Source organism: Microcaecilia unicolor, chromosome 3 (assembly GCF_901765095.1).
Source record: "Microcaecilia unicolor chromosome 3, aMicUni1.1, whole genome shotgun sequence".
In the NCBI taxonomy this organism is placed as follows: Eukaryota; Metazoa; Chordata; class Amphibia; order Gymnophiona; family Siphonopidae; genus Microcaecilia; species Microcaecilia unicolor.
Window position 1 is genome coordinate 266206156 of NC_044033.1, and position 14278 is coordinate 266220433.

General features: G+C 42.3%; 1 protein-coding gene across 4 annotated transcripts in view; it reads right to left on the minus strand.

Annotated features, from left to right (window-relative positions):
• Positions 1 to 14278, minus strand: part of PRKD3 (protein kinase D3) — a 243652-nt gene that overhangs the window by 132129 nt on the left and 97245 nt on the right. The window lies entirely within an intron of this gene.

Genomic DNA, 14278 nt, shown 5'->3' on the forward strand with positions numbered 1-14278 from the left:
TATTTTACCACTAACTCATGCTACTTTAGCACTGGTCCCATACTTTCAATAAACAGTAAAATAATCCGTCTTAATGGTAGTCCATGTCGATAACTTCCTCCCTTAATGATTTACAAATATAATCAGGGTAATTGCACAAAAAGCAGAGAATGAACGTGCATTGATGCATGAGCACTTACACCAGCCCCTGTAGCTGGTATAAATGTCTATGCCTAGATGTTTGCATGAACACATATACATTATAGTATCCTATAACTTGTGTGGGTACATGTACGCTCCACCCAAACTCCGTCCATGCGCATGCCCACCAGCAAAGTACATGCCATCAAAGCATGGCCTGTAATTTTCTTAATTGTTATTTTCAGTGCTTTTTTTGTAGGAAAAAAGGTACTGGTACTCATACAGTAGCCACACCCATTTTACCAGGCATGGCGCATATAAAAAGGCATTGCTGAAAATAGTACACAATTCCCTAGGTCCAACAAAAGAACCCCTAAGAGTGACCATAAATCAATAAAATAAATAGACAAAAATTCAGCTGAAACTCCCCCAAAACCAGACTCTGGCATGCAGGGCAACACCAGAAAAACAAAAATATTTTTCCCTTGTACTGCTATAAAGATAGCAGAAGTAAATTTCAGAAACTGACCTATTCCATTCACTACATTACAAATTAACAACAACAAATAAAACAAAAAATTAACACAGCTACCACACTACTTTATTGTAAAATAAAAATAAAATTATTTTTTCTATCTTTGTTGTCTGAGCATTTTTTTTCCCCATTCACTTTGGTCCCAGTGCCTCCCTTCTGCTTTCCTCTGTTTTTTCTTGTCTTTGCAGGGTCTCTGTCCATTTGACACTTCTCTGTGTCCAGTAGAGAATCCACAAACGTGGAGAACTCAGAGAAGTCCCACGGATAATCACAAAACAACAAAGAAGTGGGTAAAAAAAACCAGGAGTCCCAGAGACTGGATCACAGTGAAGATGAATCAAATTTTATTAAACAGTATATTGACTCAATACAACGTTGTGTTTCGGCCAAGAGGCCTACATCAGGAGTCTAAATACTTGAGTAGAGAACAATGACGATGATCCAGAGTTAGAAATGCTGGAAAATGCAGTCTGTACTGTAATGGTCTTAAAAAAGACCTTTGTTCTAAAACGTTAGCCGGATCACTCGCGTAAGCGTCTGAGCTGTGCAATTAAAGAAATTTAGACTCCTGATGTAGACCTCTTGGCCGAAACACAACTTTGTGTCGAGTCAATATACTGTTTAATAAAATTTGATTCATCTTCACTGTGATCCAGTCTCTGGGATTCCTGGTTTTTTACCCACTTCTTTGTTACTTCTCTGTGTCCACCATCTATCTTCCCTCTGCATCCCTGTTTGTCCTGTCCAGCACTTCCCTTCTGTGTTTTCAGTGTCACCTTTCCACCTCTTTTCCAGTATCACCCTTCTGTGTTCCCATCACCTCCCTTTTCTAGCAACGCCCCTCTGGGTGCCTACCTCCTCTATGTCCTTCTGTCACTTCTTTTCCAGCATCTCTAGCTGTGCTCCTGTCCCTATCCTCCCCCATGTTCACCATCTGCCCTCCCAGTGTCCGTATCTCCCTACACCTTTTCAGCATTGCTCCTGTGTCCCTATCTCTACCCCCACCCTTTTCAGCATTGCTTCTCTCTGTCTCTATCTCACCTCCCCTTTTTCAGCATTGCCCTCCTCTGTGTGCCCAGCTACCCCCTTTCAGCATTGCCCCCATGTCCCTATCACCCTTTCCCTTTTTCAGCATTTCCTTCTGTGTGCCAATCTACCTCTCTTTCAGCAGTGACCCCTCTGTGTCCCTATCTCCCCTCCTGTTATTCAGTATCGCCCCCTCTGTGTATCTCTCTACCCCCCTTCAGCATGCCCCCTGTGTCTCTATCTACCCCTTTTCAGCATTGACCCCCTCTGTGTGCCTATCTACCCCCATTCAGCATGCTCCTCTGTGCTCCTACCTACCCCCCTTTTCAACATTGTCCTCTGTGTCCCTATCTACCCCCTTTCAACATTGCCCTCTTTGTCTCTATCTACCCCCTTTCAGCACTGCCCCCTCTATGTCCCTCTCTCCTCCTCTATCAACATTGCCCCTCTGCATCCCTATCCTTATAGTTCCTGCCTGCCCCTTCTCTTCTCTGTCACTGTTTATCCCCATGTTCAGCTTATCCCCTCTCTTCCCTTGTTCCCGCACCCTGTAGTCAGCATCGTTCCACTCCCTGCCACCCCTATATGGAATCTTTCCGTCCTCTGTGCTGTGCCCCCCCTCCTGGAATGGCATCTTTCCCTCCTCTGTGATCCCCCCTCCCCCCGCTACAGCATCTTTCCCTACTCTGTCCCCCCCCCCCCCCCCACTATGGCATCTTGCCCTCGCCCACTATAGTATCTCTCCCTCCTCTGTGCCCTCCCCCCACTATGGCATTTTGCCCTCCTCTGTGCCCTCCCCTAAGTATGGCATCAATGATCTTTCCCTCCTCTGTGCCCCCCCCCCCAGTATAGCATCTATGCTCTTGTCCCTCACTCTTTACCTTTCTTCCCCCGCTTCCCGGTGAGTCCTGCAGCTGGCCCGCTCCCCTCCTCTCACTCCCCTCTTTCCCGTGACACTCCTTACTTTTCTTTAGCGACTCGGCAGCACAGCGCAGGAATTAACAGAGGCTGCTGGCGTTGGGGCCTTCCCTCTGCGAGTCCCACCTACTTTATTTCAATTTCCTGTTTCTGCTTAGGCAGGATTTGCAGAGGAAAGGCCCCAACGCCGGCAGCCTTTCTTAATCGTTGCACTGCCGAGTTGCTAAAGAAAAGTAAGGAGGGTCGTGGGGAAGGGGGGGGGCGAAAAGGGAGCAGACTAGCTGCAGGACTCACCAGGAAGCAGGGGAAAGACTGCTATTGCTTGCTTTGGCTGCCACTGCTGCTCATAGGGAGAAGCAGCAGGGGCAGCCACTGGAAATTGGATAAGCGGCAAGGAAAAAAAAGGTGCCGGTGAGTACCAGCATAAAAAAAGCCCTGGTATTCTATACGAGGTCATTTATATGCATAGGTATCCACTTATGCATGTAAATGACTAGAATACTACCTTTTACATGCCTTCTTGCTACCTACAACTAGGCAGCTCCTTATAGAATTATCCCCACTGCAGATAAGTTTATATGAGCAAAAAATATGGCTAGAATCTACATTTTTCAAATGTTACATTTTCCTTAGAGATCACCAAAATTAACAGTCATTGCAAAATTCCTTCTTTCTATTGAACTAATCATGATGAGGGGGGAAAACCAGACTCACCTGAAGTGTGTGACAGCACATGGAGGGGCATTTTCGATATGAAATTAAGTTTTGTGCTAAACGTCCCAAATCCGAATAGCAAATGTAACCATTTTCGAAACCACAAAATGTCTATCTTTTTTTTGTTGTTCGAAAATACCGTTTGTAACAAGATATTTTGCTCTGTGCGTTTATCTTTTCAGGCCATTTTTTTTAAAAGTACAAGTGCAAAACATAGAAAATCAAGCCATTGGGATGTAGGAGGGGCCAGCATTTTTACCAGACTGGTCCCCCAGACATCCCAGGAGAACAATGGGGCACCCTAGGGGCCACCACTGTGGACTTCATATAAATGCTTCTAGGTACTCATCTTATTATTGCTCCATTATCTACCCCCAATTGTACACCACTACATTAGCCCTTATGGGTGAAGAGGGCACCAATATGTGGGTGCAGTGGGTTTCTGGTGAGCCTTTTTTGGGGGGAGGGGGCTCACAGTTTCTATCACAAGTGTAACAGGCAGGGGGAGGTATGGCCCTGGGTCCACCTGTCTACAGTGCACTGCACCCACCATTACACTACTCCGGGAAACTGAATGCTGCTCTAATCGACCTGGCTATAACATCTGAGGCTGTCATAGAGGCTGGAGAGTACTATTTTTAGTCACATTTTTTGGGGAGTGGGAGGGGGGTCAGTGACAACTGGAGGAGTAAGGGGTTTCATCCCTGAATCCCTCCAGTGGTCATCTGATCATTTAGGGCACCTTTTTGTATCTTATTCGTTATAATAACAGGTCTAGACCAAAATGTTGAAGTTTTTGCCCTCAACGTTTTGGTTTTGTTCTATTATGGCTGTAAAACATCCAAGTGTTAGGCACGCCCTAATCCTGCCTTCAAAATGCTCCCTTGTGATCTGGACACACTGCAGATAAAATGCTTAGATAGATCAGAAATCCGTCCAAATGGTGCTTTAGGAAACTTTTTTGACGTTTTTCTCTCTTTCGAAAATGAGCCCCTTAGTGGCACAAAGAAGTGAGGTGCCAGAAGATCTGCTTCTTTGGTGTTTCATTTGGGGCTTTGGGGCAGCTGGAGGGGAGCAGTGTATGATATCACCCCCCCCCCCCCCCCCACACACACACACACACAAAAGCCCCATTTGATTTGTTAGAATCTGGGCAGAAACAGGCTTTTCTGGAGAGCTTGACAGCCCTTAGTGGCATGGGGGAGTGTGGTGCCAGAAGAACTGCTTGTTTGGTGGCTTCAGGACAGCTGGAGAGGTATGACATCTGATGTCATCCAGGCACAACCTCCCCCCATAAAACCCTGTATGCCTTGCTGGAAGCTGGGGAGAACCAGGCTTATCCAGAAAGCATGAAAGCACTTAGTGGCATGGTGGAGTGTGGTGGTGGAAGATCGGCTTGTTTGGTGTTTGATTCGGAACTTCAGGACAGCTGGAGAGGCACAACCTCTTCCCATAAAGCCCTGTGCGTCTTGTGGCATACAGCAACAGAGTGTGGCCAAAGGGGTGCACCCAAAGGGACACACCAGGCCCCTTGTGAGCCCCTTAGGAGCAACAAATTAATACTGATACACTTAGAAGCTCTCACCTTGATGAAACTTAGTAAATTATATGGTATACATGGGGAAGAACAGAAAGGGAAAATTTGGTGGTTTATTGGCTCTAATGGAGTGATAGTGAGGTCAAAAAAAGGAAAACCAAAGAGTTCACTGGATGTGTAAAAAGTCACTTCTATTTATTTATCAACCCCAATAAAAAGGAAAAAGTCCATCTATCAGACTATTGGTGAATTTGCGATTGTCAGATGCTCTCTAGTGGCATAACTATGCCGCTTTCTTGGCATTAGCAAACTTATTTGCCTTCTTTGCGATGAAATATCAGTCATTGTATTGAAACTCATAAACAATTGGAACAATGGACTCCTAATGGAAGCATTCATGCTGAAACACAGCTGTGTTAGGCCTGGCTTCTCCAGTCGTGATTTTTCACTTGACAGATGGACTCTTTTTATTGTAGTTAATAAATAAATAAATAAATAAATAGAAGTGACTTTTTACACATCCAGTGAACTCTTTGTTTTTCCTTTTTAGACCTCAATACTACTCCACTGTTCTCTATCCTCATTTTCTTCCTCATTTATTGGCTCCTATTGGTTCAATGGATAAACATATTATCACTATCCCTGCCATTCAAGTCATCAGAGCTTCAGACTAATGGAGCTTTGTTAAGCTCAGCTGATAGGACATCCACCACCCAACTGCTTACCCCAGTTGTGTTAACATTAATTCCCCTAGATGGGGAAGGAAGAACCAGTATATCTGAGATTCGACAGGTTCTTTGAGGTTACCTAGGGAAGTTCCATTTCCTTTTCAAGAGCTTAAAGCCTCTACTTCTTCATCTCCTTTAGAAATTTCGTTGAAAGACATTTTGACTGTGGTTACTCAAACGGAAGAATCTCATAAATCTACTACTTCTGCTTTATGTACTTTTACAACTAAGATGGTTACTAAGTCTGTTGATTCTAATGTTTCATTGATGGAATCTCAATTGCGTTCGCTGCAGACAAAAATTCCTTCTTTGCAAAATACTTCTGCAATACAAGATTCTCTGGAGCAACATCATAAGACTGATTCACTAGAAAATTCTATTAGAATCACTAATTTACAGTTCCTGAATTTTCATATTACTCACTTTTTGTCTCTGGAAATACTATTGAGAAAATATTTTAAAGAGATTCTCTGTTCACCTGATACTGACGAGTGACCTAGTGTTTAAATGTTTTTATGTTTCTGTGAGAAAAGTTCAGATCAGTCCACAAGAGGGTGATATTGAGTGGCCGATACCATCTCCTAGTGCAAATCTAACAGCATTTTTGGAAATTATTCCAATTTTGAAAGCATAAGAAGAAAAAAAATGGCAATTCCGCAGTGGGATAGCTTGGAGGGTACAGTAAACAGTTCAAAATGGATTGTTTTCAAGAGTTAAAAGAGTGATTCCTTTTTTTTTTTTGCTCATTTTGTTTGTTTCCACCTCCCCATGTGGGCTACATAGAGGCATATTTTCAAAGCACTTAGCCTTCCAAAGTTCCATAGGTTTCTATGGAACTTTGGAAGGCTAAGTGCTTTCAAAATATGCCTCATAGTATTTTATTTTCTTGTAAAAATGTGATTTGTTTCTTTTAATAATGTATTTCTAATAATTTCCTACTTCCTTATATAGATGTATATAATAAAACTTTCAATAAAAAAGAACTATCCATGGTGAAAAGGAAATAATTTGTCTAGCTTGCAGAGGTAAGTGGGGTTCAGAAAGTAGAGGGGGTAAACCGGACATCACTATGCATCCAGCTACTAGGGGCCCAATGCGCTAGAGGCCATTAGCATTGGACTAGCACCCGTGTATACCAAAGCACTATGCTCAAAGACCTCACTGCGGGAAACAAAAATGGGAAGGAACAGCACAAATAGGATGCTAACTTATGCAGAAGAATGTAAATGAGGTCATCTCCTATTTCCTCCGATGCTCAGTGAACAGCGCAGTGAGCAAGAGCAACCTACGCCAGCTCCATTAGGGTGTTGTGCCAAACCTGCACTGGGGTCTGCACGGCCTGAAACCAGAAGGGAAGGAGCAGGGGGTCTGCTCTATAAAAGCTGGACATGGAGATGATCCCATTTTAAAGAATCTAAAGGAATCGGTAAAGATCACACAGGTCACCGGACAAAGCACCGGACAGGAAATATATTGCTCTGATCTAGCATTCTTCCACCTCATGCACAAGATCTCTCTTCCGTTCCTTCTCCATCTCCTCCAATCTCATTTATTCCCTCTCCCTCTCTACAGACTGAAGCAGTTTTGTTAGAGCAACATTTGTACACCGTGCTTGCCAGAGAGTAATGCATTCATTCTCCTCTGTCTTCATTTGAGTGCCTTGCTCCTTCTCCACACTCCCACCTTGTACTTTTAGTAAAGTTTCAGCAGGGAGCAAGGTAACCGATAGACCATGAAGGCCGATTCGAGCAGTTTTCCTGAAAAGTATCTGACCTGGCTCCCCCGTCCCTCATTCTGCCCACAGAAGCCCTCCTACTTTGACTACGTATAAGCTCTTGTGCACATGTGCTGAGCATGTTCCCCCTCCTTACTTCCCAATGCTCAGCGCTAACTGTGTGCATAAAATTTGCATACCATCAGCACTGAGCATTGGGGAGTTCTTTCTCGGCATTGTTTTGTACATCGCTAGAGTTTTCAGCATCTGCCTCTGAGTTAGTAAAACTTAAAAAGCAGCCTAAAAGATTAGCGAGGGGTCTTAGACAGACAGCATATCAGATCTTTTTAGAGGTGCTCTATATATACACAACAGGGCAACAGGAGGAATTGCTTCATAATGAACGTCAGTTCATGGTTGAAAGCTTGATGCTGAGAGGGAAGTTTTAGGTATAAAGGTGACTAGAAAAGCATCTGTAAAGATAAAGATCTATTACTAAGGAAAGTTTCACAAATAACCAGGATTAGTAGTAAAAGTACTCAGCCATTGTTTCAAGTGTTTCTTATACTAGCATTAAAATCTAGCATGGGGACAGGCAGAAAACGTCCCCCACAATAAGCAAAAACATTTTAAGGCTATCAGACTAGGAACATTTAAGACACTGAGGGGCCGATGAATAAAGGTCCCTGGAGGGAACTGCTTGCTATTTCCACCTCGGTAATTTTATCAAGGTGGAAATAGCGAGATTTTCCATGCAAATGAGCTGCTTGCAAAAACAGCAAGAAGCTTGGTAGGGGGAAGTCAGCCAGTAAGTTGCGCATGTGCAGAACAGTCAATCGCTAAGCGTGGCTGCTCTGCCCATGCTCAGAACAGTACGCACTACCCACAACTTTCATACACATATACAAGCAACGTGTATGAAAGCTGTGGGTAGAGGAAGGTTGGGAGCTTTTGCTCGTCTTTCCTCCTCGGACTGCAGTTGGAGCAGAAGAGAAAGCCCTGGGCATCCCATCCACACAACTCAGCAGGAGCCCAGCAGGAAGTTCGGGTCCAATCAGTGAAAGGGATCCCGATGATGATGCTAGAGGAGATGTCCTTATTTGGGCATGAGTGACATTAGCAGGTAAGCCTAGCCAGGAGGGGGGAGTCTGCTGCTGGCTTGGTCAATCAGGGAGGCAGCTTGCTGACATCATTGCCTATACAGGAGTTTCCCCAGACCCAGAGAGCCAACTGGGACTCGCAGGGGGCGGAGCCTAGCCCCAATGTCCATTTCACAACAGCAGGCAAGAAGCAAAGACTGGTGATAAGTAAAAAGCTAAGGAGGAGATGCAGATGTGTCTGTGGTCTCAGACCTTCTGCCCTGATCTTTACACATGGAACGATCTGGGTAACAGATTTGTGGCTTGCAAAGAGGAGCTCGTGTGCTGCAGCTGCCCTGGGGTAGATTCTGGCAAGGAAGCGGGAGCGGCAGAGGAGGAGGAGGTAGAAGAGAACCCCAGGACACTTCAAAGGACTTTTTAAAAGTCTTAATCCCCCCCCCCCCCCCCCCCCCCACACACACAGCTTTTTTGTTTCTTTAAAAGCTTTGCTCTCCTCTCTAGTCCCTGATATCAATGCTACTGGCTGCTCCAGACCTCCTGTAAAATTTCTTCCAGTAAAGGTATCACTCGTGTGTATCACTCGTAAATGGCTATGCATCACTCAGAATGCACATTTGAATACTGATCAGCTCATTTAAATGTATTAGTATACCATTCCCGTTGTCTGCTTCCCCAAACAGAAAGCAGAACCCCATTGAGGCATATTTTCAAAGCACTTAGCCTCCCAAAGTTCCATAGAAACCTATGGAACTTAGCCTCCCAAAGTGCTTTGAAAATATGCCTCATTGTGTATCTCCTGCTGAATAATGTGCTCGGTAAACTGGCTGAAACCTGTCAAAAAACCACATTGCTGACCTGGTAAGTTTAATGCATCTCCCCCTCAATGTCCATTATGAACCATGCAATGAAATCTGTGAGCTAGCAATGAGAAATGGGAGAGGGATAACTTTTTATCAGTTACTGGTAAAATAAAAAGAGAAAAAGATAATACAAAGAGAGAGATAATAGTAACCAATAGCAGAAGTAGGGCAATTCCTTAACTAGGCACACACAGTTACGCACCTATACATGCATAAGCATAAAGAAAAAGTAGCACTTATGCAAATAAACACCTTAAGTAACTATTCTATAAGGGTAAGTTAGTGCTACATAAAAATAACTGTAAGAGGGTGCTGGTAGTGCGGGGTTGAAGGCTGGTAGTGGATATCGAGAAATTAAAGAGCATGACCCAATATCCACTGATTAAGCCTTTTTGAGGTGAAACCCAGATCCGAGTTGGGAATTACAAAGAGTCACTGTCACTACTTGTGCTTGAACATCTGAATGAAAAATTTTAATAATTTAACCATTGGATAACCACAAGTACCACAATTTGAAGAAATAAGATAAGTGACTTTGATAACAATATTCTTTGTGGTGGTTAGATTGAAACTTATGGAATTGTGCAATGATAGATAACAGTGACCACTGAATATGAAACAAATCATATGGTGGAGGTCACGATTGTTTTCTGAGCATACTAAAATATTTTAAAGGAAAACATTTTTGAATAAAAAGTGTTAATAACCCGAATATTATAATATTTTATGATTCTATTCTGTTATTTTGGGGTTGGATGTGAATAAGATGCTTCATTGATCCCAGGATATATATTACAGATTTTAAATTTATAGAAAACTGTCATCCATGCACCTCAGTGCACACTTACTGGCATAAACAGCAGGTGCACAATTAGAGATAGTTTATCATTTTTGCCCGTAAATATAAGGTTGGTATTCACAGGGGAGGTGCATGGGCTGGACTGACATTTACATGCTTAGTTGACAGAATACTGTAATTTAAGTGCAAAAATGTCACATTTAAGAACAAGTATTTACACCAGCCTCAGACTAAATGTGTGTTCCTAAATTTAGGTACACCAATCCCAACTTCCTCATTTGAGGGCTCACAGCCTACATAATTTGGACGCCTGATCTGTAGCACCCAGTTATAGAATGGGCTCCTATTTCAAGGAGAATTTGTAAGATCTTGCTTTCTGCCTGTATACAACCTCTGGAGATTTTCTGGCCTAAGCAAGAGTTACTATAATAAAAATTAAACTGATGTAACTCCTTTGGCTTCACAAGTATATTTGCCATGATATGAATATATTACAAGCAAATCATTTTTTTTCTTCCGTAAAGAGGATGAATGATTCTTCATTGTGGATGAGTTAGGTCTTTTCTTTCTGATATATGGAGTTCTTTTCTATTTATGTTTCATATTGTATTGTAACCCGCTGTGATCCATTAAAGCTGGACTGTATATCAAATTTTAATAAATTATAACTATAACTATTATTTCTATTACTCTTCTGCAATTAGTGCTATACACTAGCAGGGGGAGGAAATCTTGGGTGTGAATATGGGGCGGATTTTGGAATATACACGTACTTTCTATTTTTCAAACACACACACACACACATTACTTCACTCTGGAAAAACATCTGCACAGAACAGAGGTGCAGATATGTAAGGGTACTTTTTCTTTAGTCAGTATTGAAGATATTGATCCTTGCATACTTTTCAAAGTTGCTGATTCTCTCTTCTGTACAAACTCGTTTGAATCTGCTGAGGAAACAGTTCTTTATGTAATGCTATACTCTCTTCTACTTTGGACACTCTAACTCTATCCCTCCCCAATTGTGTAAGGTGTGCCAAACCCCAACTCTGGCTCACCTCCAGAGTTCACTTTCTATGTTCCGGCACTGCAGAACGACTCTGGCTGAAATCCCACGCCTATGCTGACTTTATATATTTCAGATACATGGGCACCTCATTTTAATCTATTACACTTGCCACCATCTAACAAGTACTCTTGCCTCCAGCTTCCTTCAATTCTGTCACACTCACCTCCTTCTTCAAAATCCTTCCACCACCCATTCCCCCCTTCTGGTTCTGCACACTGATTGATTTCCTCCATAGCAAAGTTTTCCACCAATTCACCTCCCCCATCCCCCTACTATACTTTGTTTCTTTTCTGAAATCACAAAGGAGGAAGTTGTTGCCTATCTTCTAAACTTGCAACTTTTTTTCTCCGACTCCTTTCCCACCCAGCTTCTCTCTCCATTTCAGGCATTCCCTCCATCTGTCATATCCTCAATCAATTGCTTGTCACTGCAACTGTTCCCTCTTGCTTTAAACAAGTTGTGATCACACCACTCCTCAGAAAACCTTCACTAGACTTTACCAGTCCTGCTATCATATCATCTTGCTCTTCCCATTTATATCTGAACTGATCAAACATACTGCTCACACTTACTGTCTTCACTTTCTTTTGTCTCAAACTATTCTAGATCTGCTCGTTTGGCTTTTGTCTTCTGCATTCCAAAGAAACTTGTCAAAGTTTCCTGTGTTCTTCTTTCAGCCAAGATCAAAGGCCTTTGTCCTCATCCTCCCCGACCTATCTGCTGCTTTTGATGTGGTTATTCACCCTCTATGTCTTGACATGTTGTACTCAACTGGGTTTCAGGATACTGCTTTATCTTGATTTTCTTCTAACTTCTCCCATTGTACTTTCAGAGTGTCCTCTACTGCTATTCTATTATTGGTTAGTGTACCTCAAGGCTTGGTCCTAAGCCCTTTTCTCTTTAAACATTCCCTCAGTGCTGTAGACTCCCCTCCCAGCTTTCAGTGCCATTTTGTTTATGCTGCAGACCCCCAAATCTACCTCTTTATACCAGAAATTTAATCAAGAATCCAGCCCCAAATCTCAGCCTGCTCTGTCTCTCATGTCCATCTTGAATGTCCCACCGTTACCTTAAACTTAACATGGACAAGATGGAACTTCTTATCTTTCTCTTCAAATCTACTTCTCCTCTCTCTTCTTTTTCGGTCTCTGTGGATGGCACTCTCATCCTTTCAGTTTGGTGGCTCATAGCCTTGGAATTATGTTTGATACTTCTCTCTCCTTCTCTAACTTGATGTGATGAGTTGAAAGCATTGTTTTCAGCAAACAGGAACTCCGTTTACAGTTTTTCCACTGTAATGTGTTAGCTTTCCTGCATTTATTTCAGCCATGTTTTCCTTCTACAGTCCTTTTGCTTGGTACTCCTGGCAAATTATCTTTTTTTTTTGTTACATTTGTACCCCGCGCTTTCCCACTCATGGCAGGCTCAATGCGGCATCTCTGGGCACGCCCTTTTTCCGCTTATACTGCAGATGGCTCTGCTCCTCACTGCATGAGCCAGAATCCATTATCTTCTACTCACTATCAAATTATTTCTGTGGCTCCTGATTTAGTAGCAGGGCATAATCTGGGGTAGTAAAGAATCCTTGCTATCTGTGAAGTAAAGGCATATTTTCAAAAAACTTACAAAGTTACAGAGTAACCTATGGAACTTTGTAAGTCTAAGTGCTTTGAAAATGAGCCTCATAGTAGTATAGTAGATGACGGCAGATAAAGACCTGTACAGTCCATCCAAAATAAACAAAATAAACTCCTAGTATAAGGTATGATGTGATACTACATATGAATACTTGATCTTGATTTGTCCTGTGTACCATTAATATCAAACCAATGTATAATAAAGTTATTCATACTTTTTGTGAATGACTCATATCTTCAAAACATTTTTCAAACAATGTTAATTTTTGGAAGGAAAAAACCTCAGGAAGGGTTGACAGACTAAATAACTGTTATACCGAATTGTCTATCATTGGCATAAAAAACTTTACAAAACTGTAGGACTTTCACTACATCCGTTTATAACAATATAATGAGAAAAATAAAAATTGCTACTTAGCTCAAAGCCTGTTGAGTTTCAAATGTTCTTACTCTTTCTTACATCTAGGGATCTACCTCAACAAACTCTGAGCTAAGTAGCAATTTATATTTTTCTCACTATATTGTTATAAACTGATGTGGTAAAAGTCCTACTTCTTGAATGTCAGTGTGGTTTGAGTCTCCAACTGCTCAACTCCAGAGGAACTCTGCCTTCAGAGCCCCTCCACTAGTGAATACCCTACAGGGTACTGAGACATGTAGCTGCTTACGTAACACTTTCCTCTGGGAATTTCCTGCCTCACTTGGAGAACAGGTCTGTATCCCCTCTTAACACACAGTACGCTGTATAAGGAAGTATATACCATGTCTCCTCGCTTCCCTCATCTTGTCTCCCATGCTCCATGCTCTCCTCTTCCTATTTACTGTTGCTCCTCTACACTTGCATTGCCTTATTCCCCACCACCCTGCTGGTCTTCTTGTGGTCTATGGCCATGTAGCATGCACAATTTAATTGGCCTGAGTTATTTACTCATGCTTACCTACCATGAGTAAATGCTACTTATGCGCATTACATATTTTTAAATCAATAGATGCTTATTGGTTATTCAATAAAAGAAGCTACAAACAGTCCACCCTTTGAGAATATTAATTAAAGTTCCACCTTAAAATTGCCATTCTGAACAGACCTGGTAGACTCGTAAGAAGCTTCACTTCTTACAGTTCTACTCAATTAAAGTTGCTCCTTCCTCAGTTAATTCTACCTATAACCCATCTGATTTAGTTTTTCCTAATCTTGCTCTGGTTTTAACATAAAGTTTCTGATTTGAGATGAAAATAGTAACAGAATTCAAAAATCCGTGGGATAAACATAAAGGAAATCCTGTTCAGAAGAAATGGATCCTCAGAAGCTTAGCAGAGATTGGGTGGCAGCACCGGTGGTTAGGAGGTGGGGCTAGTGGTTGGGAGGCAGGGCTAGTGCTGGGCAGACTTTTACAGTCTGTGCCCTGAAAATGGCAGTTACAAATGAAGGTGTAGCACATATGAGTTTATCTTGTTAGGCAGACTGGATGGACCTTACAGGTCTTCTTCTGCTGTCACCTACTATGATTTGTTTTTTCATTG